Genomic DNA, 24,261 nt, shown 5'->3' on the forward strand with positions numbered 1-24,261 from the left:
AAACTTCGGTGAGCACAGTTTGTATTAATTGCCACAGGATCCTTGTGATGAAAGGAAATGGGACTGTTTAATCTTATGACGTCTTTCTCAAGTTTCTTTCATATTAGTCTCCTCTCTTCCAACCCCACTGCTCTACTTGGTCTCCCAAGATGACCTGTCTTATCTCCAACACATCCTCCATACAGCTGATGGCATTTACTTCCCAAAACAAATCTGATGTCACCTTTGGCTTCAAAATCTTCTTTGTGGCTCCTCCTGATGAAGCTGTGTGCTTGTTTGTAGGGTTAAAAATGCATCTTCAAGCCCATCCCAGGTGGCAGCTGGGCCAGAGTCAGCACTGAGTGTTCCAACCCTCACTCCAGGCTTGTCTTCATTCATTCAAAGAGGGAAAGCTGCCTTTGGTGGCGAGGGGTACACTGTGTGGGTATTTAAGAAAGTCAGAGAGGATGGGGTTGACTCTAAGTATATTTTCACACCAGTGTGAAAGCCATTACAGCAGATGACAAAACAGGCAAAATGCAGGCTCATCAGGTAAAAAGAGGGGAGCCACATGGCCAAAGAAATAAGACGTTAGAGCTAGAAGGAACTTCAGGCTCTCATGACACAGGGCAATAGCTACATGGAACCTTCAGCTTCCTTTAGCTCCAAAAATGTGTCGTGCTCAGGGACTTTACATCTAAAACACTGTGCTAAATTATTTTACCCTGTACATGCCCCTTAAATATAAAAATATAAGCAAAACCTAAAAAATAACAATAAATTAAAAAATAATTCTCCAGGGGCACCTGGGTGGCTCAGTCCGTTAAGCATCTGACGCCTGATTTTGGCTCAGGTCATGATGTCAGGGTCATGAGACTGAGCCCCATGTTGGGCTCTGCGCTAGGCATCTCAGGGTCCTGGTATCAAACCCAGACTCCCTGCTTGTCCCTCTCCCTCTGCTCTCTGCTCCTCTCCCTGCCCGTGTTCCCTGTCTCTCTCAAATAAAATCTAAAAAAAAAAAAAGATTCTCTCTTGCTCTCTGCCCCTCCTCCACCCTGGTTTGTGTATGCTCTCTCTCTCTCTAAAAAAAAATAAATAATAAAAAATAAAAATAATTGTTCAGAAGGTGGAGTAACTGGAATATTTTATTTAATCTTTGGGTAATTCATTAGGTGCACTCAAGAATATGAAACATGAAGATGTAATATATGAAAGTATAAACATGCATGTGGAAGGATAAAAAAATACCTATGGGGGGCACTTGGCTGGCTCAATCAGTAAAGCATGTGACTCTTGATCTCAGGGGTGTAAGTTTGAGCCCCACATTAGGCATAAAGATTACTTTAAAAAATGTAAAAAAAATACCTACGGGCATCTTCTCCCAGATCTTATGGAAAACACCAATTTCTACAATATCTAGAAAATATTTCATTGTAATTCTAAAGCAAGCACACAATAAGCACACATTAGTAGTTTAACCACTTAAACAAATTCAATGGATGGGAGCAAACACTACAAGCTGTTGGTAGTAATCAAGATAGGTATTTTATTTTGAAAAAAATCTAAGTACCTTGAAGGAAAGAAAGCCTAAACTGGCAAGTCTCTATTGAAAGATTTGGTTGAACAATGCAAAATCAAGCAATAGGATTAATAACTGGTAAACCTTAAAACCAGTCCAAGATTCCCTCTCATGTAATATGCTTTGGCAGAAATACTTGTCTTTTGCAGTGGGTTGACTCTGTAGCCCTAACTTCTATACTACATCCTCCCTGCAGGCTCCCAATTCTCTTCCTTCATCCTCATGACTCATGGGTAGAGAAGGGTCTGGTGAAGTGCAGAACAATGGGAATAGTGAAACCTAAATCAGCTTGTAACCCCAGGTATCCCCCACAAGTTGGGCTGGTCCAGTTCTACCACCAATAAAGATCAAGCCATGCCTGAAAATCCTAGATTCTTTTTTAGCATTGTAAACCATGTAAGAGATGTGCATTACATCTGCTTTGTTCTCTATTTCTATGGTGCCCATCACCATAGTAACAAGGCACACAGATGGAAAAGTAGGCTAGAAACCCCAAAAATGGGGGTGGGAATGGAGAATATGGGGGAAAGGGCCTTTCACTGATTAAGAGAGAAAAGGCTAAAGTTTCTTCTATCAGAGCTGTCAGTACATTAATAGGCAAGCTAACTGAAAAAAGTAGGTTTTGTCTTTAAGTGGGCCACAGAAGAGAGCAGCCTAAAAATTCAATAAATATCAATATTTAGAGGAGGTGGACTTGCTAGGTTTCTGAGGTTTTAAAGCCAGAAATATTTTATTAGATAATCTTGTATGCAAATTAAAATTTTTACAACAGCCTGCAATTTTGGAAGTCAGGTACTCATCTCAGAGTGTGGATGATTACTATTAAAATGTTTTGGTTACTTTGTAGTACTCAAAGTTGAGACACCTGTTAAGGAAGTGTGGCTGAGAAGATAAGTTGATACAATGACTATTTTCCTGAAAGTGACAAGTTTATCTTCCAAGTTTTTGTGTAAAATGTCCCAAAAGGAAATCACTGGGTGGTGAGTGGGGGTGACTGTTGTTTCATCTTAGAGAGTAACTGCCCCAGTTGAAACTGGGACAAGGCCATTTCCATCTGCAGCCCCTCTGCTCTCAATAGGTTCAGAGATCTTCACGGGCACTGTCAGTCCCTCTATGCTCTTTAAAGTCATGATGGGCCAAAGTTTCATCTGTAAGAAATCTTCCCATTCCAGGATCTTTTTTTTTTTTTTTTTTTTTTTTTCCTTTTTCCTTTCCTGCTGCCAGCCTGAGTTCTCCTTTCTAGGGTATTTGGAATACCTGGGATGTTATTTACATAGTTACTGGTCAGGAAATAGGAAACGGAGCCACACTAGCCACATAAACTACTTGTTTTACTACAAGGCTTTTTACCACATAGGTTTTACTCTGTGTAAATAAAAATGGTGCAAAAAATAATAATAATAAGCAGGAGATGCTTTATAGACTACAATTGTTTTAGAGAATTTAACACTCTAGCAACTAGGGTGCCTGGGTGGCTCAAGTCGGTTAAGCGTCTGACTCTTGATTTTGGCTCAGGTCATGATCTCAGGGTTGTGAGATCGAGCCCCATGTTGGGCTCCTCACTGGGCATGGAGCCTGCTTAAGATTCTCTCTCTCCCTCAGCATCTCCCTCCCCTCCCCTCAAAACAACAATAACAACAACAACAAAAACTTCCAAAGACAAACAAATGCCACTCTAGCAACTTACAGATTTTAGTGGAAAAAAGCAACAGACAACTTTGTGGGAATCTTGACTCAGCCACTAACAAGTTGTGACTCTGTGGACAATTTTTACTTTGTCTTTCTCAACCTTAATCTTATTAGTAAAAAGAAAGGACTGAAATAGATCTGGGATGTGAACTTGAGGGGATCTAAGGATGATCTCAAGGCATGTTAAAATGTTATGCATATTAGTGTATGCATACTTTCTGGGAAAGACCCTCAAGCATACCTATAACATAAAGTTAAAAATCAATAGACACTGTGTAAGGTTTCTTCCACATGACTCTAGAGTACCATGACTTGAATCAACTTACCCAAATAAAGCCAAGGCTTTGAACTTAGACTCAGGTGAGCATAATATTCAGGTCTTTTCAAGTCCCCACCCCAGGGATGCTGTCCCTGACCACCCTATCTAAACCTCACCCCAACCACCCTTTAGCCCTTTACACTGCTTTATTTTTCTTCATAGCATTTAGCACATGACATTTTATCTTGCATTTGCTTATTATCTATATTCCCTCTAGGATGTATGCTCAATGCAAAAAGGGTTTTTTCTCTTTTCACTGTTGGATTTATTCCCAGTGCCTGGCACAATGCCTAGCACACATTAAGTGCTCAAAAAGACCCAAATGAATTAATTTTTTAAAAGCCATAAAATAAAGCATGGCAGAACAAAAACTCAAATACATTCTTTTCCTTTTTTTTTTTTTTTTAAGTCGGGGGGCCTGCTAACAGCCATGAATTTTACTAAGCATGTTGCAAGCATATCTATTTTACTTAATCTTTAAGGCAAGTTTTCCAATCCTTAGGGCCTTTTATAAAGTAACACATCTGGGAAAAGGCGCCAGGCAATATACTGTAGAAAAAGCTGCTTCATCAGGGATCATATCTGCCACTAACTTGTTGGGTTTGCTTAGACAAGCCACATGTCCCCTTACAAACCCCGTTTCCATGTTTATATAATATTTGCCCCACCTACTGCAGGTCATCAGAAGAATAAATGCTTTAAGTATGTTAAGCGATAGAAACATAAGTAATATGGTGGGGGTTCCTGTAGAGTGCTTCAGGAGAGATTTGCTCTAAGATTTGGGGGAAGGTAAGAGAGCAGGGGACACCTGTACAGAGTTCTTTCATACAGGGCCAGAGCATCTAGGAACTGGGAGGACCCCCATAAAGCCTCCTTATTTAGCAGGATGACAGCCAGGCTCAACTCCTCTCCCTTCAGGATGCATTATTCCATAAAGAAAAAAATGTCCCAAATCTAGCCTGGGACCAATCCTTTATGCATGCTGTAAATTACAACCTCCTCCTGGGAAGAAATTAGCATTCTTGATAAAACTCGAAAAACACTTTTTTTTTTTTCCCAATAGGATTGAGACTTATTCTTAGAAACCAGTCACCTACTAACCCAGCTCACCTTCAGTCAAGTGTCTGGTGATCTTTACCCATGTTCTTTTTGCAATGTTCTATTTTCTAGTCTAACAATGGATATAAAAAATTATGTACAATTTCTAACTGTGTGTTCTTAAAATGGATGATGGTGATTAAATCACTTTGGCATCAAATTAGCTTCTACCAGATATATATAAAGAAGTGATGTGCTCTATCCACTCTCTTTCCCTATTGAATGTTCTTTCCCCTAAAGAGGAAATCTTTAAATTGGCCTATTAGGGACCCTTTCCCTTAGAGTTGACAGCTAATTTGACTGAGGAGTTTTCTGTAGCAGCCAAACCACTTGATCTTCAAATAGGGTATGAGGTTTGGGTTTTTTTTTTTTTTTTTTTTTTTTGGAGAGAGGGGTACTCTGGTAGAATCTATTTGTAGATCATCAATTAATCCTTGTCTAACAGTATCTGCTTCAAAACACCAGATGTCATCTTGATTCTTTCTGGCCATCTTCTTTTTCCCTTTTCACATTTATCTTTTCCCACATTCTGAAAGAAAGGGAAATATCTCACTTTTTAGGAATCTGCTTATAGTGCACTGCCTTGGGATGTAAAAATTTCCAAGCCCCAAGCAGAGGGCCATTTTGAAACACCTGTAAAGGTTACAGATGCAATGAAAGTGAATGACTTTCATGACTGAGAAACAAATCTTTTTAGAGTCAGGGGAAAGTTTCCATTTTTTTTGTTTTGAATGCAAGATGAACAAGACCTCATCAACAGACAATAGAAAATAAAATAGAATAGAATAGAATAGAATAGAATAGAATAGAATAGAATAGAAAAACTGAAAGTCATTTTGGGGATCAATCACTAGTTAACTTTTGACATGTAACTCAAAAGTTTAAAAATGGAGTCAGGGCGTCTGGGTGTCTCAGTCAGTTAAACATCCAACTCTTGATTTCGGCTCGGGTCATGATCTCAGGGTCGTGAGATCAAGCCCTGAGTCCATCTCCACATTGGGTGTGGAGCTTCCTTAAGTTCTCCCTCTTCTTCTGCCCCTCCCCCCTCTAAAAAAAAAGTAGAATTACACTGCTTTCATCCGCCTATACTTATTTATGTAGCAAGATTTCTTAAATGCTACATTAAAAAAGGAAACACTTGATGTGATAATAAAGGCTATCTTACTCTAGCAATAAGTAATATTTATGTATAAATAAACTATTTTTAAGCCCCAGGAGTCTCGAGAGATGATTTTCCTGTAAAAGTTTACTTATATCTAAAAATGATTCATCAAAATTCTAATATACTTGTTCTGACCAATTGTGTACTAGTAAAAATCATGACAACTTAATCCAAAAGAGATTTTACTGTCACAAGAACTTAAAAAAAAGATATATAGTATGTGTAAATGTGTGTCTCACAAGAGTTTGAAAAGGTAATCAATGGAAGATTTTCAAACATAAGAATGTTACATTGGATTAAGTTTTATAGAAGAAGAGAAATAAAATGAGTTCCATAAGGGAAACAACTATGAAAAATTCCTCACTTCTGGAAGAGCTTGTTCATATTTTTTTAAATATATACATATATTTTATTTATTTGAGGGAGAGAGAACAAGCAGAGGAAGTGGGAGAGGGAGAAGCTGAGCAGGGAGCCCCATGTGAGCTCGATCCCAGGCCCTGGGATCATGACCTGAGCCGAAGGCAGATGCTTAACCCACTGAGCCACCCAGGCGCACCCATATGTTTTTTTGAATGATGTTATAATAGACATTAAATTACTTTGGCATTTAATTTAGCTTCTATTGGATTCCAAAGAAATCAATATTTTTAATATCAGAAATGTCATCTTTCAGAACTATTTAAAATTATGATAAAAAACTTTAGATTTTAACTTTTATTTATTTTTTATTATTTATTTATTTTATTTTTATTATTATTTTTAAAGATTTTATTTATTTATTTGAGAGAGGAAGAGCACAAGCAGGGGGAGGGGCAGGAAGAGAGAGACAAGCAGACTCCCCGCTGAGTGGGGAGCCAGACACAGGGCTGATCAGTCAGATCATGACCTGAGCTGAAGCCAGACGCTTAACGACTGAGCCACCCAGGTGCCCCTAGATATTAACTTTTAAAGTGTATTGGGAGAGCACATAGTTTTTCAAAATCCTTTAAGGGGTACTGGAAGAAAAAAAAATCAGAGATACCACTCTAAACTACCTCTAAGCCAAAAGCTTGTGTTGACTATCTGAAGTTTTGACTTCTAATAGAGAGACAAAACCAGGACTATTTCAGAAAAGTGTAAAATCTGTCTGAAGCATCCCCTGCAAGTTACCAAATCCATAACTCTGAACACAGTAAATATTCAATAAACACTAGGTCATTGACAAAATATTTTGGCTATCCAACTGGTACCTATTAACAGCATATATGCAATATCCCTTCCTACTTCCAACCTTCAAGGAGAGCTTTCAAATTCTGGTCAAATAACAGTCAAAAGTATGTTACCAAAACAAATCCCAGGACTAGGTAATAAGTATGTAGAGTTTTATTCCAAATTCTTTCCCAGATACTCATGTCCACGCCAAGTATGATGCCTGGTCCAGGAAGCCCAGGAGATAAACAAAATAATCCTTACAAGAGCATCTAGGAGGTAACAGAGTGTTTCCTGCATAGGTATTACCACAGGTGTACAAAACTCAGAGCCAGTAGAGTAGGGAATGCAGAGCTCTCGTGGGTGGTAGGCAGAGGGAGCGTGTCTGCAATGACCTTTCAGTATACGTATGCTTGAACTGAGCCTTGCAAGATGGGCAGGTGATTAACAAGAGTATACCAGCATCCCAGGTAGAGGGAAGGAACAAAGCCATGAGTACAGCCATCTGACTACCTCATGCCTTCCTCCCCATAATGCTAAGAGTCTGGGATGGCTGGTGGGGGAGTGTGACCATGCACACTGTCCATGGTGCATACATTGGTGATTTGGAAATGACAGGGTGGCAAGAGGTGAAGCTGGAAAGTTGTGGAAGCAGACAAAGGAAGACTTGATTATATGGTTCACCAAGGCATTTGGACTCGATCCTGTGGCAAAGCAAGTCATTAAAGGGTTATTGAACTGGGCAGTTATGGTATGAGTTTTGCCTTCCAGAATGATTACTTCCCTGCAGTGTGGACAACAAATTTGGGGGCGGAGGATACAGAAGACTACAAACTGAACTACCAGCTGGAAGACCATTAGCAGTTGTCCTGGAAAAGACTCAGGGCAGTAAAAGGGCTGTGGAGGAAGGGTGCAGATGGAAAAACCTGAAGGACATGGCCCCTGGACAAATTGGTTACAAACTGTACAAGGAGCGGTTGGGGGGAGTGAGGCAAGGAAAAGCCCAGAATGACTTCTACATTTCTATGGGTTATGTAATTGGGTGTATTGCTATTTACAAAAATATGGACTCTAAAGTGACAAGTTTTGGGGAAACAAAATATCTTCAGTACACTGACTCCAGTCCCTCATTTGTTCTATGAGGCAGGCAGCAGAGGTATTATCCCCAATCTCTGCTCAAAGGGGTAAATATTTTTGCCCAATATCATATGCAACAGTTTGGGAAGCTTACTATATACCCGACTCAAGAGCAGGTAAACAAGGAAGACAAGACCCATACGTTCAACAGAATTTATATTCTGTTGGGGGCAAGGGGAGTAGAAGACAAATAAGCAAGCAAACAATAAACCAAGATCTGAAAGACCTATGATGGGGCAGATGTGGGGGGTGTGTGGGTACTTTATCTGAGGAGGTCAGGGAAAGCATCTCTGAAGTCCCATTTGAGCTGACCTTTCATTCAGGAGAAAGAAGCATTCATGTAAATTCATAAGGGAAGAGCATTTCCAGACAGAGAACAGCAACTGAGAAGTCCCTGAGGTGGAAACAAGGTTGGTGTGCCACTGAGGGAGGAATTCCAAATACTGGGGCAAGTGGGGAACAAGAGAGGAAGTCCCAGTTCCATGGGTATTCCTGGGAGGGTGAAGGTGGAAGACTTGGGGCCCCTCAGGGCAGCACTGGCGTAGCATAAACTCTCTTGGGAAGCCTGCAAACCACCATGCACAACACTGGCATCTGAGAAACTGCATCATGACTCACAAACGCTTTTGGAAGACAAGCCGTTGCTCAGTGAGGACTGCCTATTTTGGCATTGAAATAGGGCCAGGAACAAACTTATTTAGTTTTGCCTAGAGAGATGAGCTTTAAAATCTTTAGATGAACAGAATTCATTTTATATTTATCCACTCAGAGCAAGAAACAATCTGCAGTATAATGGCAGGTGGCTCTGCCCACCCCCCACCCCCCGCCCCAGGCTCGGCAGAGCCCTAGCACACTACATGGAAGCAGAGCTGCCTTGCCCACTCTCCAAGGTTCTCAATGGGATTAGAAAGGCGACATTTCCTCCAAAGGATCCCCCAGTAGCTCAGCTGGAGGGCAAGGAAAAATCGTACCCCCCCGCCCCCTGCCAATGTGCCAAACAGGGTTCTTGTCTATGCACACCTGAAACCCTTGGAGGGACTGGATGTTGGGGTTGCCTACTGGCCCTGACACAGGCCACCCAGGGCGCAACAGTCCAGCCAGCTCTCTGGAACACACTGCCCATGCCTCCCACCCTGTGGTCATTTTCCACTGCTGCTTTATGGGCTACCGAGTCTTCTGCCAACCGTCTTTCAGATGGCCCTCACTCAGCCAAATGGCTTTAAATTCCACTTCCATTTAACTAGGGTGATGCAGATCAACCCTATGACCCTCTCTGAAAAGATCCTACTTCATAGCCAACTTGCTCAGATGCATCTGCTTGGTGTATCAAAAAAAGTATCTGTAGTTAAAGTTTGCCAATGTAGCATGAATAAATTATAGAAGAATTATTTCTGAATTATGTAGCTCCTTTCAGAGTATCACATGAGAAGTTGTAGATTATACGCACTTACTTTAAAGACGGCTCCAAGCATTATGAAATGCCTTCTTCGGAACGGTGTTAGAAACCTGTGACACATTACGATCCATGCCTAGGGGCAGGCTCATTTCATGTCTGAGCTCATTTCAAACTACACTCCCATACCATCTCTTTACTTCAGTTCACTGGCCAATTTTTTCTTCCTAAAGTCACCATTCAACCTGTGACCATAGGACATTCACATGTGCTTCCATACCACCTGTATTTCTTTTTTTAAAAAAAAGATTTTATTTTTTTGAGAGAGAGAGCACAAGCAGGGAGAAGGGGAGAAGGAGAGGACGCAGGGGGAGGGGAAGAGAGAGAAGCAGACTTCCTGCAGAGCAGGGAGTCCAATGTGGGGCTTGATCCCAGGATCCTGGGATCATGACCCGAGATGAAAGCAGACCCTTAACCAACTGAGTCACCCAGGCACCCCTCTCCTTCTTAACAAATTTTGAAGTGGCAATTTTTTTCATTTAATTGCAGCAATCGATTCGCCTGTCTCCCCCAGTAACCTGCAACCTCCGTGGGGTCAGGGACCATGTACATTTTTGCTTACCTTCTGTCCCCAGAGCCTGGCATAGTGTGGGGCACACAATAGCTGTTTACTAAATAGATGCTAAAAAAATACTATGAAATACACTCATTGGTGGAAATGTTTCAGTTTCTGAGAGCAGAGCAACCAAAAATCATTCAAATCAAAGTTGAAGAATGGTAAGGCTGAGCTGTTCTGTCTTTGATCAAAAGATACAGGAAAGATTTTGCTGCTAGTTGGGTTTAAACTGATTTTGGAGACAACTCTCAAAAAGCCTAACAATTTAACAATGCTTATTTGGATATATATGAAGATGAAAAATTTTAAAACTTTTTTTTAATGGAGTAAGAGTTAATTCTCAGAAAGATTCACCCAGATTAGGCCAAATTTTAAACAAAGTTACCATTTACTTCATCGGGCAGTTTATTAGGCACTCTACTTTAATCCTCCTATCTGATTCTTGCCCCCAGTTTGCAGATGAGGAAACTGAGGGTACAAGAGGCTAGGGCTACATACTGAGTAAGCGGCAGAGCCAGGATTCACGTGAAGGTCTATTTGATCACAAGAGCTAGGTTTTTAATCTAAGCCATGCATTAAGCGAAGAAGTAAATGTTGACATTTAGAAATAATGCATTGCACCCTCCTGTAGAAAGGTACAAGACTACATAGGGTCTGATACTACCAACTGGGGCAAATAAATATTTAAGTATTTAAAAAAATAGGATTTGGATGCCAATGATGTGGTAGCAGGGAAACTAGACAATTTATGACAAAGGAATAAGGAGAAACATGATCATCTACTGAAAGTTTGTTTTATGCCAGATACTGTATTAGATGTTTTACTGTTAATATTTCCTTTAATCCTAAGAATCCTGTAAAATGGGTAATAAGAGTCAAGAAAACACAGATGTAGAATAACTGATGTTTGGCTACCACAATGTTCCTTTCCTCCTTCCTAAGGATGTGACCTCCCACATTTTAGTGGGGCACAAGGTTTTCAGGAATAAGAACAATATTCTCCAGTCTCTATTCCAGCTAGGTGAGGTCACATTACTAAGTTCTGGCCAGTGAGATGGAACAAGGATAGTATGATGGCCCCTGGGAAATTTCTGTAAGAGACCATGATCTCTTGCCTTTCCCCTTTTTTCCTACCTTCCTTCTTTCCTCCTTTCTACTACTTGGAACCCACATGTGATGGCTGAGGCTCCATCTAGGACCATGAGGTTGAGGGCCTCTTCTGATGTGTGGTAGATCTATAAGGTGGAACCAGCCTAGGTCTCAGAAGACTGTAATACCATTATACCAGCCCTGGATTGTCTCTTTATAAACTTTTTTTTTTAGTGTGAAAGAGAAACAAACATCACTTTGTTTAAACCACTGTTTTTGCCGTCTCTGTGACTGGTAGCTAATCTTAACTAATACAGCAACTGGTTCATCAGGCCCTTCTGCAAAGTCCACACTCTCAGGTAGAAGCTGAAAAACTCCTGTTTATAATTTGCAAAAGACTGGGGGAGGAGGGGAGTGAAAAAGGCTGAAAAGGAATTTGACAGAAGAAAAGAAGGTTTAAATTATGCTCTCAAATCTGCACACCTGAGAAAAGATCAAAAGGAATATGCTACTCAACAATAAAGAATTTAGTCTCCATCAGAGATGGGCGGGGGCAGAGCTCAGTCACCTGCACAGAGCTGGAAATAGAAGAGAAATAGAAGCAGGACAGCTGGTAGTTTCTGAGAAAGATGCTGTTGGCTAAGGAGTAAGCACTGGAGAATGGAGCCCTGGAAATGGCCATAGGATGAGACAGACAAGAACAAAGAATTACAAGGAACTCTGAAATTGAAGAAGCAGGAGATGAAGCTCAAAGATACACGGTCTGGAAAGGGACAAGCAGAATCATGTGACCCATATCAAGGACAGCATAAAGGTCAAAAAGGCAAAAGGAAAGGTCAAGAACGAAGCTCTAACAACTCATTTTTAATTCATTTCCTTTACACAGGTTCACAACAGCATTGAAGAAGTGAATTTAAATTGTGTTGCAATGGAGTAGAATCCTAAATGAGAGGAAGTCACAGAACAGGGAGTTTATTATTACCCTTTGCTCAATTTCTAAATGAACAGCAGTGATAAGAACTTAGCAGAGAGATTCAGTGACTGCAGTTAGGCCTCATTTTATTTAAGATCAATCTTCATGATTCAGAAAAGGAAAAATAATTTATGTCTGCCAAAGACGCTATTTTAAACATCAGAGAAAAAACTAACTCACAATAAAGGTATGTAGGAAGTGTAGAAAATATAGATGGGAAATAAAATGAAAGTAAGTGATAGCAATAAAAGAAAAGACAGGAATATCAAAACACACACGACAGAGATGAGAATGCATTTTACAACTGGTTAAAAAAAAATTCTGCACTATAACTGGACCTCCCAGATTCCTTTTGAGTGGTCACAGGTCTGAATTGTTTGTGGAACATCCAGTATTCTCTTAGTCGGGGAAACAGGGAAGGACATGCTACGTGGAAGGCAAAGCAAACCATTCCACCAAGTCTGGAGTAACACGACAGCTTTAGCATACATTCATTTCTGATATTATCAGTGTACGCTAGAAGGGGGATGGAAAGGAAAAACAAAAATAAAATTTGGAAATTCAACTTGAGAGACACCAAGTGTAAATCGAGGATTAAATACGCTATTTTTTGTATGGGCAGTAAAAAAATTAGGAAAGCCCATAAAAATACCCAGATACCATTAAAAATGATTTGAAAAAAAAAATTTCAGTTGTTTACAAATAAAAACATTGGCTAAAGCAAGAATCTTTTAAATATTAAAGTATTTGCCTGTTTCAACTTCAACAAAACAACAAAAACATCACAAACTTCAGGCCACTGAAGGAAAATACCCACACAGTCTTAAAAATAATTGGAGTGATAATGGAATGTTATTCAGTGCTAAAAAGAAGATATCAAGCCATGAAAAGACCTGGAGGAAACATAAATGCCTAATACTAAGTGTAAGAAGCCAATCTGAAAAGGCTACAGAGTGTATGATTCCAACTATGATTGTCTGGAAAAGTCAAAACTATGGAGACCATAAAAGGATTAGTTGTTGTTAGTAGGGGAGGGAGGGATAAAAAGGTGGAGCACAGAGGATTTTTAGGGCACTGATACTGTGATATAGTATCACAGTCTGTTATTACAGTGATAGATACATGTTACTACATATTTGTACATCACCAAGAGTGAACCCTAATGTAAACTATGGACTTTGGGTGATAATGATGTGTCAGTCAGTGTAGGCTCACTGATTATAATGAATGTTCCACTCTGGTGGGGGATGTTGATAATGGGGCAGGCTATACACGGGTGCGGAGGGGGATGGGAGCTTAAGGGAAACCTCTGCACTTTACTTTCAATTTTGCTATGAACCTAAAATTGCTCTAAAAAAATGAAGTCTATTAAAAAAACAAACAAACTTGGTGGGTCTGGTATCTTCTTCAAGTTGTATTGATTAGGGTCCTTTTCATTTTAATTAATGTTGGTGCTTCCATTCTGAGGATTCTGAAGAATGAAACAGCAATGGGTAATGGTCTTAGAAAAGCAAATCTTAACAAGCAGTCAAATGAAGTCACTCCAAATGTGAAAATATACATGTTAGGCTGGACATGTTGGAACACCTTTCCAGTCGAAGAAAAACAGAACAAGTTTTGAAGAATAGTAAATTTAATTCTAACATGTAAGGTTTTTATTTTTTGCTATAATAAAAACATTTTAGGGGGATAGTAGGTATAAGAAAAAGTACCATGACTCAACGGTACAATCAGTGACAACTTTGCCTCCTTCGTTACCTGAACTAAAAGCAGTATCAGACATGTTAAGGCTTATATTCTTAAATCACACAGGCCCAATTACTCTGGGGATTAGCTGTCATTTTACATTCTCTTCAAGAGTGGAGCTCGGACTAGGAAAGCCAGGGACAAAAGAAAGTCACCTTGGCACCCACAACTCAAAGGAGCATTTTGCGTTCTCAGGAAGTGCAACCTGAACACACTGAGGGCATTGGAATTGTTAAATAATTATACTGCATTTTGACCACTTCTGTGCGCTTCAACCCTACACTTAGGTTTAAGAGACAGAACAGCCTGACAAAGACACATGCCATTTAATTTTCTCCTAGAAAGCAGGGAACAAATGGACTATTTCAAATTGGCAACATATTTGCAATTTAAAAATTTCAGGCTGCTATCTTTTTCAGAGTTTTAAAAGAAGTTTTGAGGCAAATGTATTCAAGAAACTTCAGGCATAGGTTTGTTTTTAAATTTAGGTTTATCCTTTTCTTGGGAAGGGAAAGGGGGTTGACTTGTAGTCTTTCTGACTACAAAAGAAAGTCTTCCACAAATGTCATCTGACTAAAGGCAACCTATGGACTTTGGGAAGTCAGTTGGGACACAGAGTAATGCATTAGCCAACAACCGAGCCTCCTGCTTTCTGACCTCTCAGCACCTGCTCGACTGTAGCCTAGAAGAAGGGAAACTCTTGGCTTCTCTACGTGGGTATAGGTTGCCCCCCACCCCACCCCCTTCAAGCAGACGAACGCCAACACCATCAAACTGCAGGCGAACAACGAGTACCCAAGGAGTTTGTCAAAGAACAGCGCAAGGGCAGGGGGCAAAGGAGAGCGAGCAAAGGCGGACGCCCTCGGGAGAGGTCTGCTCACTCCAGCCTGGGAAACCAGAACCCAGTGCCCGCACCGCGCCGAGGGCTCACACTCAGGTGCAGCGCCGAGACTGCTGCGGCGGAGAGGGGACCGCCTCGTCGTGGCCGCCCACTCCTCTTGCCCCGAATGACCCCAGCACCCAGGAGAGGTCCCCTCAGGGGTTTCGCTCCCTCCCTCCCGCAGACAAGGGAGCAGCAAAGCCGCCACTCATCTGCGGCCGCGCCACCTGCCTGCAGGCCCGGCTCGCAGGTGAGGCGCGGGCAGGTAACCGCACCTGCTCGGCCAGCCCCACCTGCTGCGTCCCCTCACCCTGTCCTCCGCCTCCACCGGCGGGGTGGGCTCGGCTCCTCCTCCGGGAGCGGGGGCGCCCCGCTCCGACCTACCTGCGCGACCCCAGCCGCGGGCGCCCGCGCTCCCCGCCGCGTGCGCCCCGCGCCGCTCCGGGCGTGCCGGGGCCGCCCCGCGCCGGCACTTTCTCGGCTGACGGCTGCTGCGGGCTCAGCGGGAAGCCCCAGCGCTGCCGGGCTCGCCGCCTCCGACCGGCTCCATTGTGACGCGGCGCGTTCCGCCGGCCAATCGCCGCGCGGCGGCGCGAACCGCTGACTGAGTTCGCGTGTGCAGGAGGAGGGGACTGGGCGGAGGCGGTGGCCGCGGGGTGGCGGCGGCCGAGGCGGCCGAGGAAGAGGCTGCGGCTGCCTCGGTAGCTGCCGCTGCCGTGAAACTTGCAGCCGCCACGGCCCGAGCGTGTGCCCAGCTTGGGGCGCGCGGGGGCCGGTGACTCAGCCCTCGCGGGTGGAAACAAAGCGCAGCTGCCGTCCCCCGGAGCGCGCCATGTGGCCGCCCCGGGCCGCTCGCCACAGCCTGGGGTCGGCGGGCAGCGGTGCTCAGCTACGCGGTTCCGGGCGGCTGGAAAGCGCGGGGCTGTTTTCAAGAGAAGGGAGGGACGGGGGCTTCGGGCCGTCCGCCAGGCGCCCCGGGCAGCAGACTTGGGAAGTACTGTGTTTTTGGCCGCCCCCCCGCCTTTTCACGTGGGCACCCCCGAGTAACTTATTTTCATAATGTGTGCTGGGCCCTGAGGGGAGGCTCAGGTGGAGTACGTGGGAACCTACCTCTTAACGCAAAGGTCTCCTTACCTTTCTTTCTTCGGCGGGCTCAGGAAGGCCCCAGGGCCGAGCCCCTGTGCGGGAGAGTTAACAGTTGTGCCAAACGAAGCGGCTGAAGTTAGGATCCGGGGCCTCCAGGATCATCCGTCTCTCTCAGAGGTCCTTATCCTCGGCAGAGGGAACATGTGCGGGGGCCATGCTTAACGCCGTCACCAGCGTCTCACTGCTAATACGCTGCAGGTCCACCTCATCTACTGCCCCACCTGGTTACCTCTACAGTTGGGGCCCTGCCTTTGAAAAGTAACAATGCGCCTTATAGAACAAAAAATTCAAACCCAGGAATTCGGGGACTTAATATTGTCATCCTCCTTCAGTCCCCACTTCATCCCCACCCCAGATTTATCTCGGGCTTTTTGCACAGACTATCTTCGTCAACACAATGATTCAATTAGGCAACATTTATATCTCTGAGTTGCTATGGCAATCACATGCCCATTAAAAAAAAAAAATTGTAGAGGGACCTCCCAAAGGAATAAAATGAAGACTATAAAAGACACAGCTTTGGGGGGTATATCTGATGGGTTTGTGTAAATGGGAGAAAAGAAACCGGCACAACTGGGTTATATGAGACCCAATTGTGTCCTACAAAGACTGTTCAGATTAGGACTACAATTTGAATTTCTCTGAAAGGGAATAAGAAGAAGGCTGTCTTTCTGACACTGCTCTATTCTTTCCTTGTCCATTCCATTCTAGGTTGGCAGCTGTCTTCTTCCCGAGTCTTGGAGGAAAGGTTGAAAGAGCATTTCTGCATAAGGTCATTCAGAGAGAGTTTTTATTGAATTTATGTGTGAAACACTGTGTATGTACAGATCTATTAAGCCAATTTAGGTTTAGGTTTGCTCCTCAAAGGGCTTACCACCTGGAGAGGAATATAAAAAATATATACAGAATTAAATATGAAACAAGGAAAAAAGTGAGTGTTATAAGCAATACTGATTATAAAGTCATGAGATTAAAAGTTGAAAATGTCCAATTTTCCGTATGTATCTTGGAATGTTTGGAAAGGAATTTTCTCTTCCCTTCCAAATCCACAGACAGATAATCCATCTTCTATCATATCACTACCTGTGTGACTGGGTGTAGTTACTTCACCTCCTTGGGAATCAGTCTCTTTCTCTATAAAGTAAAATATTATAAACCAGATGCTCTGTTAAGATTCCAGTTCCAATGATGGTATGAATTAAAAGCTGACTTCCATGCTTGGTAACTCAAGGTACCATTCGCAAGGAGTTGAAGTCATTGAGTTCATTAAGACTGCATTAGCTCTGCGTTAATCTCAGATATGTCGCTTATAAATATGTTTATTTTATTCCAATTCTCATGAACAGTGTCACCCTCCATGATGACAACATTTATTATTGTCAACTAGAGGATGTGGGCTTTTGAATTTGTGATATTGCTTCTGGGAATCCTCCTCTGAAACATACAATGGATGTTTCTCTTGTTTCTTCTTCCCCCTGTGATGCTTCATATAAGCTCCTACTTGCATTACAGTGAGGAGAAAGATGAATAACCTCTAATCCTACTCTTGGAGAACTTTAATACTATGCATGTGGTATGGGACCATAACGAAGAGAAAGTATGTACTACCTGGAAACTACTGGCATCCCAGAGTAGACCTTATGAGAAACATAAATACGGTTTGTCTTTTTATGTCTGTACCCAGTTTTAACACTACATTTGTAACCTCTTTGAAAACAGGACCTGTGGAGTCTTAGAATATGACTTAGAATATGTCAGTCCTTACAGGATTACAGGAGTATCTGAAATTCTCTAAGGGACTCTCTGATTAAGTTATTTTGGTTAAAAAAAAAATTCTACAAGACTCAATCACTATTTCCACAGCCAAATTAATTGAAGTCTAAAATGTTAGCAGGCTACCTCTGAGCTAATTCTCTGAAAGGAAAAAAAAAACAAAAAAGACAAAAAACCACACATCTCTGAGTGTCATCAGCATAAGCTATGCTCCATGTGGCTGTCTTGATAAGAGTTTCATTTTTTCTGAGTCTTGAGAAAATTTTTATGATTAATGGAAGACAGAATATTATCTAATGTTAACAGATCTTTTCCAATTCTGTATTCTAAAAATTATGATACGAAAAATCCTCTTTCTTTAAATTAATTAAACATTTGAATGTCTACACAGTATAAAAGAAAGACTAGGGATCTGACAGAGGTGAGGGAAATACCCAGATAAATATAGTAAATCATTTTCTTAAAGATATGTATTCTAGGGGCGCCTGGGTGGCTCAGTCGTTAAGCATCTGCCTTCAGCTCAGGTCATGATCCCAGGGTCCTGGGATCAAGCCCCGCATCGGGCTCCCTGCTCTGTGGGAGGCCTGCTTCTCCCTCTCCCACTCCCCCTGCTTGTGTTCCCTCTCTCGCTATCTCTCTCTCTGTCAAATAAATAAATAAAATCTTAAAAAAAAAAAAAGATATGTATTCTAGTGTGGAAGGTATATCCAGGTAGCATACAGCATCTCAAAGAGGAGGGTTGGTGGGCCATGTAGGTTGAAGGAGAATCATACTGAACATGGGTCTGAGAAAGTTTGGCTAGCTTTAAGATTCTAAACTGGAATATTACTTTTAAATATTGCCTCAGCAAAATAAATAAATAAATAAATAAATAAATAAATAAATAAATAAATATTGTCTCAGCATCATGGTTCAAGTTTGTTAGTTTTATTGAGATGTCAAATCCAAAGAACAAAAATTAGAAGTTATTCACAGTTTTGCATTCTCAGAAAGTTTGCCTGAGTCCCCCTGGTTCAGCTGTATATGGCTGAACACATTGTTATTGATAAAGAATTTTTATTTTTGGCCAATACTTCACCCTGTTTTCCTGACCTTTTCAATCTACTGGTTTCAGAGGTTTAACATGAGTTTTCTTGGGCCTGGGGGAAATTCTGAGAATAACCCCTGAGGATGAGCTCAGTGGTGGGAATTCTGAGGACAGGATGAGTAGGACATTGCACATATGTTTGGAATAAAGGAGCTTGACCTAGAAATCCAGACTGCAATTGTGCAAGGGTGCTGTGCACTTCAGTGTGAGTTGATTCCTTATCATGGTCCCAGTCTGAAATATTCATGACTAGTTACTCTGTGTTCTCACCACCCACCATGCTGATTGCCCCCTCTGCCTTAATTGTACATTGCTCCTTACTTATGAGAAAAGTGCTACAGAGGTGACCTCCCAGCCTCTTCTCTGAAGGAAAAACACCAATTCCTGCAGCAGGATGCCCGACATCCCCAGCTGATGTGTCTTCTGGGAAGTTGTCCAAATATTTCTTTGAAAGTTTCCCATGCATCCCATTTAGAGAATACATACTGTCATCTGGGTCACATATTGGAATCCACCACACAGCAGCCAGCCAGTTACTGACTTTTGTCCCTTTCCTATCCACAAAAAGGAGATGGCTTCTAAGAAAATATTTGCAAGTGAAGCCAGGCTGAAAGCCTAGAGATTAAAGCAGAGTTGGTGCTCCTCAGTGTCTGCAAAGTGGTTGAAAATGACCCTGATGAGTTCTGCTAGTGACTGGACAGTGCTTGTTGGGATCCCTGCAAGGATTCGCTCTGTGTTCCATGAACCATGTTGCAATCTGTGCAACAGGTTTCCTGGTGTTGTTACAGGGACTGGTTTCTGAGGTCCCACATAGTAAACCCTTCCATTTATTTGGTTGAGGGTAACCCAAGTCTCAGACCAGCCAGACTTTGATTTCTCCCCTTTTTTTTACCCTTCAGCAGCTGTGTGTGTCTGTGCGCATGCCTGAGCATTTCTTGGCCTGATGTTAGGTCATCTGTTAATTATAATATACATTGAATATTGGACTTCAATTCTCATCTAAACTGATTCCTTTTTTTTTTTTAGCGAAAGGAAGAGGGAGAAACAGAGGTGGGGGGAGGGGCAGAGGGAGAGAGAGAATCTTAAGCAGACTCCACACCCAGCGTGGAGACCAACGCGGGGCTTGATCTCACAATCCTGAGAGCATGACCTGAGCCAAAATCGTGTCAGAAGTTTAACTGACTGAGCCACCTAGGTGCCCCTAAACTGATTGTTAAGGGTAGGAGCTAATATAGCTCTGTGGTTTATTAAGAATAAAAAAAAAAAATCGTCAAAGAACAGGATTCAGGACATTTTAGGGCTGGAGAAGAAAGAGATATATGCAAGAAAGAGCACTGGACTTGGAGTCTTGGGTTCTACTGGTGGCTCTTCTGGCCATGAAAGCCATTAACAGTCTGGGGAGGAGTTTCTATTTTACAAGGTGTTTAATATATCTATCGTGAACTATATAAGAAAAGAAGATGAATATAGTTCACTCATGTTTTAGAAGTTTCAGAGTTCATTTCACTCATTTATCATCCAACAAGATTTATCCTATGCAAAATACTGCACTGGTTTCTGGGGATACACCAGTCCATATAATGGATGTGGCTTTTGCTTCCTCAGGTCCGCAGTCTCTCAGCATTCCTCCAGAGAACGTTAGGCTGGATGTGATAAATCAGTGAGGACTAACTAACCAAACTCCAATCTGTCCCCACAACTCCATCCTCTTTGGCTTGGTCTTCTGAATTCTCCATATCTAAATGCAGACACACTTTCCAATTACCTACTTCTTCTACTGACTTATCTCTGCAAACTTCTTTGCATCCAATTTACTATCTCCACCAAACTATTGTTTTTAGAACATATAAAAGCAAAAGGACATTTTCCCTCAAGAAGTGCAAAGGTTTGGGCGCCTGGGTGGCTCAGTCATTAAGCGTCTGCCTTCGGCTCAGGTCATGATCCCAGGGTCCTGGGATCGAGTCCCACATCTGGCTCCCTGCTCCGCGGGAGGCCTGCTTCTCCCTCTCCCACTCCCCCTGCTTGTGTTCCTGCTCTCGCTATCTCTCTGTCAAATAAATAAATAAAATCTTAAAAAAAAAAAAAAAGAAGTGCAAAGGTTTTAAAACTTGAAAAAATAGAGGCAAATATGTAGCCAGATAAGTGAGCAAATATGGGGCCTAGTAGAATCTCCTAACACAGGATATTGACATGGCTCAGAGACTATAACTCAAATATGCTTGATAATAGCTTAATATAATCTAGTTACCTTATGAAAAAGAGCAGTAAAATAACAAAGCAGATGTCTTTTTCATTACAAAACTGGTGGGCAAAAGTAGTAAGGCTTACACAGGTAGAGGAGAGGGTGGGTTAAAGTAAGAAAAACTTCTCAGAGAAATTGAGACCTGATGAGTAAATTAAAGAACTCAGGGCCTCAAAGAAACCTGTTGTTTTAGTGAGTAGAACAGCTTCTGGTGGCTGACAAAGGCCTTGTGTAGGTGGGGGAGTTATGGACAGCTTTATTACAAGTAAAGTTGAAGGGGAAGCATCCTGAAGGATGAAAACAGGTATATAGGTGGGTGGAAACTTTACACTTTTATCTTTGAGTGAGCTTAAATGTCAAACAAAATTCCTGGATTTACTTAATTTACTTATCAGTTCAATAAGCAGATATAATATTTTGCTCTTCAGGGTCCAGGACAAAAAGGATCTGTGCATTCTGAGTAAATAACAATCAAAATGCAAATAATTTCTATTTATAAACTAAAGTTCACACAAATTACTCAGTGTATTATAGTCATTTCTGAGTAATATTCTCTTACCTCTATATTCTGTATACCTAAGAGTGCTGTCATCTATTAGCAGTCCCTAGCCTTGCTGAGTCACTCTGTGAAACCTCCTGCAACCCAGCCATCATTCAGAAGCCCAGTAGGTTGAAAGATGACAATTACTTAATTGCAGATCCCCAACATCCTCTGGAGGATAAAGGCTATATCTATCACATGGACTATGCATCCCCAGAAACTGGTACAGTGATTTGCACATACTAGCCACAGAATAAATAGTTGTCAAATGATGAATGAATAAATGAAGCAAAATGTAGTCTGTGATTTCTGAAATGCACATATTCTCTATTCTGTATATTCCAGGGTTGTCTCAGGATTTAACCTCTAGCTCTGTCCACTTCAGCTCCTACAGTTTAACATGATGTCACTTGATTGAAGAATCAACAAATTTAAAAGACTGGGATTTGGAAGTGCAAAGGAGTACATAGGGATGATTTGAGAAAACAAGGGGATGATATAGAAGTGGCAACATTTTTCTTTTTTTTTTTTCTTTTTAAAGATTTTATTTATTCATTTGAGATAGAGAGATACAGAGAGAGAGCGAGCATTAGCAGGGGAGAGGCAGAGGGAGAGGGAGAAGCAGGCTCCCCGCTGAGCAGGGAGCCCGATGCGGGGCTCGATCCCAGGACCCTGGGATCATGACCTGAGCTGAAGGCAGACGCTTAACCATCTGAGCCACCCAGGCGCCCCAACATTTTTCAAAATTAGCTTAAAAAAATTTACTTATTACAAGATCACTTATTATATTTCTCATGGCTATGAATGTCTTCATCTCCTCTTTCTTGGTAACATATACATCCACACTGGCATTGGGCCATTTTTTCCAACTTGAGTGTCTTGTGGCTTTGAAGTGTCATAATATCTTGAGGTTTCTTTGATAATACTTGACCAGAGGACTGGCTTTGGAGATGCCAGAAACCATGATGATTAGCATACAAGACAGCATACAAGACAGTGCAAAACCATGAGTCAACAAATTATGACTACCTTTAGAAATAGCTACCTATATATAGCATAAGTGGCTAAAAGCATGGATTCTGGAGCAAGGCTACTTGGGTTCAAATGTTGGCTTTGCCCTTATGAGCTGTTTGAGTTTTGTTATTACTTAATTTCTCTTAGCCTTAGTTTTCTACTTGAAAAATGGGTTGTGGTAAGGATTAAATGAATAATATGGTTAGAATAGCTCCAGAAACATATTAATTTAGCTCTTATCATGATTTTTGGTAAGTGAACCACTCTGAACTAAGAGTTTCCATGCACAGAATGAGAGGTTTTGAGTAGATTATCTCTAAGGCCCTTCTCAATCTACTGTTTTCAAGCAAGAACAGTTCGTCTATGCATTTTTCTACATATATGTGTGTGGTTAGAGATAGGGAAGTGGGTGATTAGTTAGTAAATGCTTTCCTTGATTGATGGAAGAAGGGGTTATTGGGAGATTAGGCCAAGCTTCTTTCCTAGATTCTAAATTTCTTGGGAGTGAAAAGTATATGATTCTTCTTCCATATCCCAAGGCCTAACATGGTACCTGGGGATAGTGGGTGCTCAATAAACTGTTAATGAATGTGGAATAAAGGCCCTCATGTCTTAAGTTCCCAGATGTGTGGGAATCAGAAAGGGTAGAAACTGCTTCCTAAGCCTTTTCTTGTTTTAACACTACTTACACAAAATATTCAAAAAACATTAGTGCTCTCTACTGGAGATATTCATAGTGCAGGAGTTCAGTTAATTGGTTATTGATGGCAGATTCTGATTGGAGTTCAGAAGTCCTGGATATGGCAGATAGACATATTTTACTGTTTCAAGTACATATTTGGTGTATGTCATTGAAGATGACATGATTGCACTAAAATTTCTTTGCCTTCTATTTCTGACCCTCCTTCAGAGCATTTGTTTGTTTGTTTGTTTTAAGATTTTATTTACTTATTTGACAGAGAGATAGCGAGAGCAGGAACACAAGCAGGGGGTGTGGGAGAAGGAGAAGCAGGCTTCCCACTGAGCAGGGAGCCCGATGTGGGAATCGATCCCAGGAACCTGGGATCATGACCTGAGCCGAAGGCAGATGCTTAACGACTGAGCCACCCAGGCACCTCCCTTCAGAGCATTTGTATCTATACATTTGTACAAATTGTGTATTCTTTCTCACTCATTGTGAATAAAAAGAGGACAGCATTAATTAAAATATCAATGTTGAGAAAATAAAAAGACAACCCACAGAATGGTAGAAAATATTTATAAATCATATATTAGATAAGGGACTTGTATCCAGAATGTACAAAAACAAAACTCAACAATAAAAAAAGACAAAAACACAATTTTAAAATGGGTAAAATATTTGTTGACATTTCTCAAAAGAGATATACGAATGGACAATAAGCATATGAAAAGATACTCAACATCATTAGTCATTAGAAAAATGCACATCAAAACCACAAGGAGATAATACTTAGAACTCATTAGGATGATTAAAATAAAAAAGACAATGACAAGTCTCAGTGAGGATGTGGAGATACTGCTATCCTCATAACATTGCTGATAGGATTGTAAAATGGTGTATCCACCTTGAAAGACAGCCTGGCAGCTTC

At 41.5% G+C, this 24,261-nt stretch overlaps 1 protein-coding gene across 5 annotated transcripts in view; it reads right to left on the reverse strand.

Annotated features, from left to right (window-relative positions):
- The window catches only part of LRRC8B (leucine rich repeat containing 8 VRAC subunit B), a 68,264-nt gene extending 52,867 nt beyond the window's left edge, over positions 1-15,397 (reverse strand). For all 5 annotated transcript variants that reach the window (XM_045897251.3, XM_045897249.3, XM_045897250.3 and 2 more), the window contains exon 1: positions 15,233-15,397. The gene's annotated coding sequence lies outside the window, so the exon portion shown is untranslated. The remainder of the gene's footprint in view (positions 1-15,232) is intronic.
- Between the last annotated feature and the right edge of the window lie 8,864 nt (positions 15,398-24,261).

This window comes from Mirounga angustirostris, unplaced genomic scaffold (assembly GCF_029215605.1).
Source record: "Mirounga angustirostris isolate CCGP_5_RB_7025 unplaced genomic scaffold, mMirAng1.0.hap1 SCAF_4, whole genome shotgun sequence".
NCBI classification, from domain to species: Eukaryota; Metazoa; Chordata; class Mammalia; order Carnivora; family Phocidae; genus Mirounga; species Mirounga angustirostris.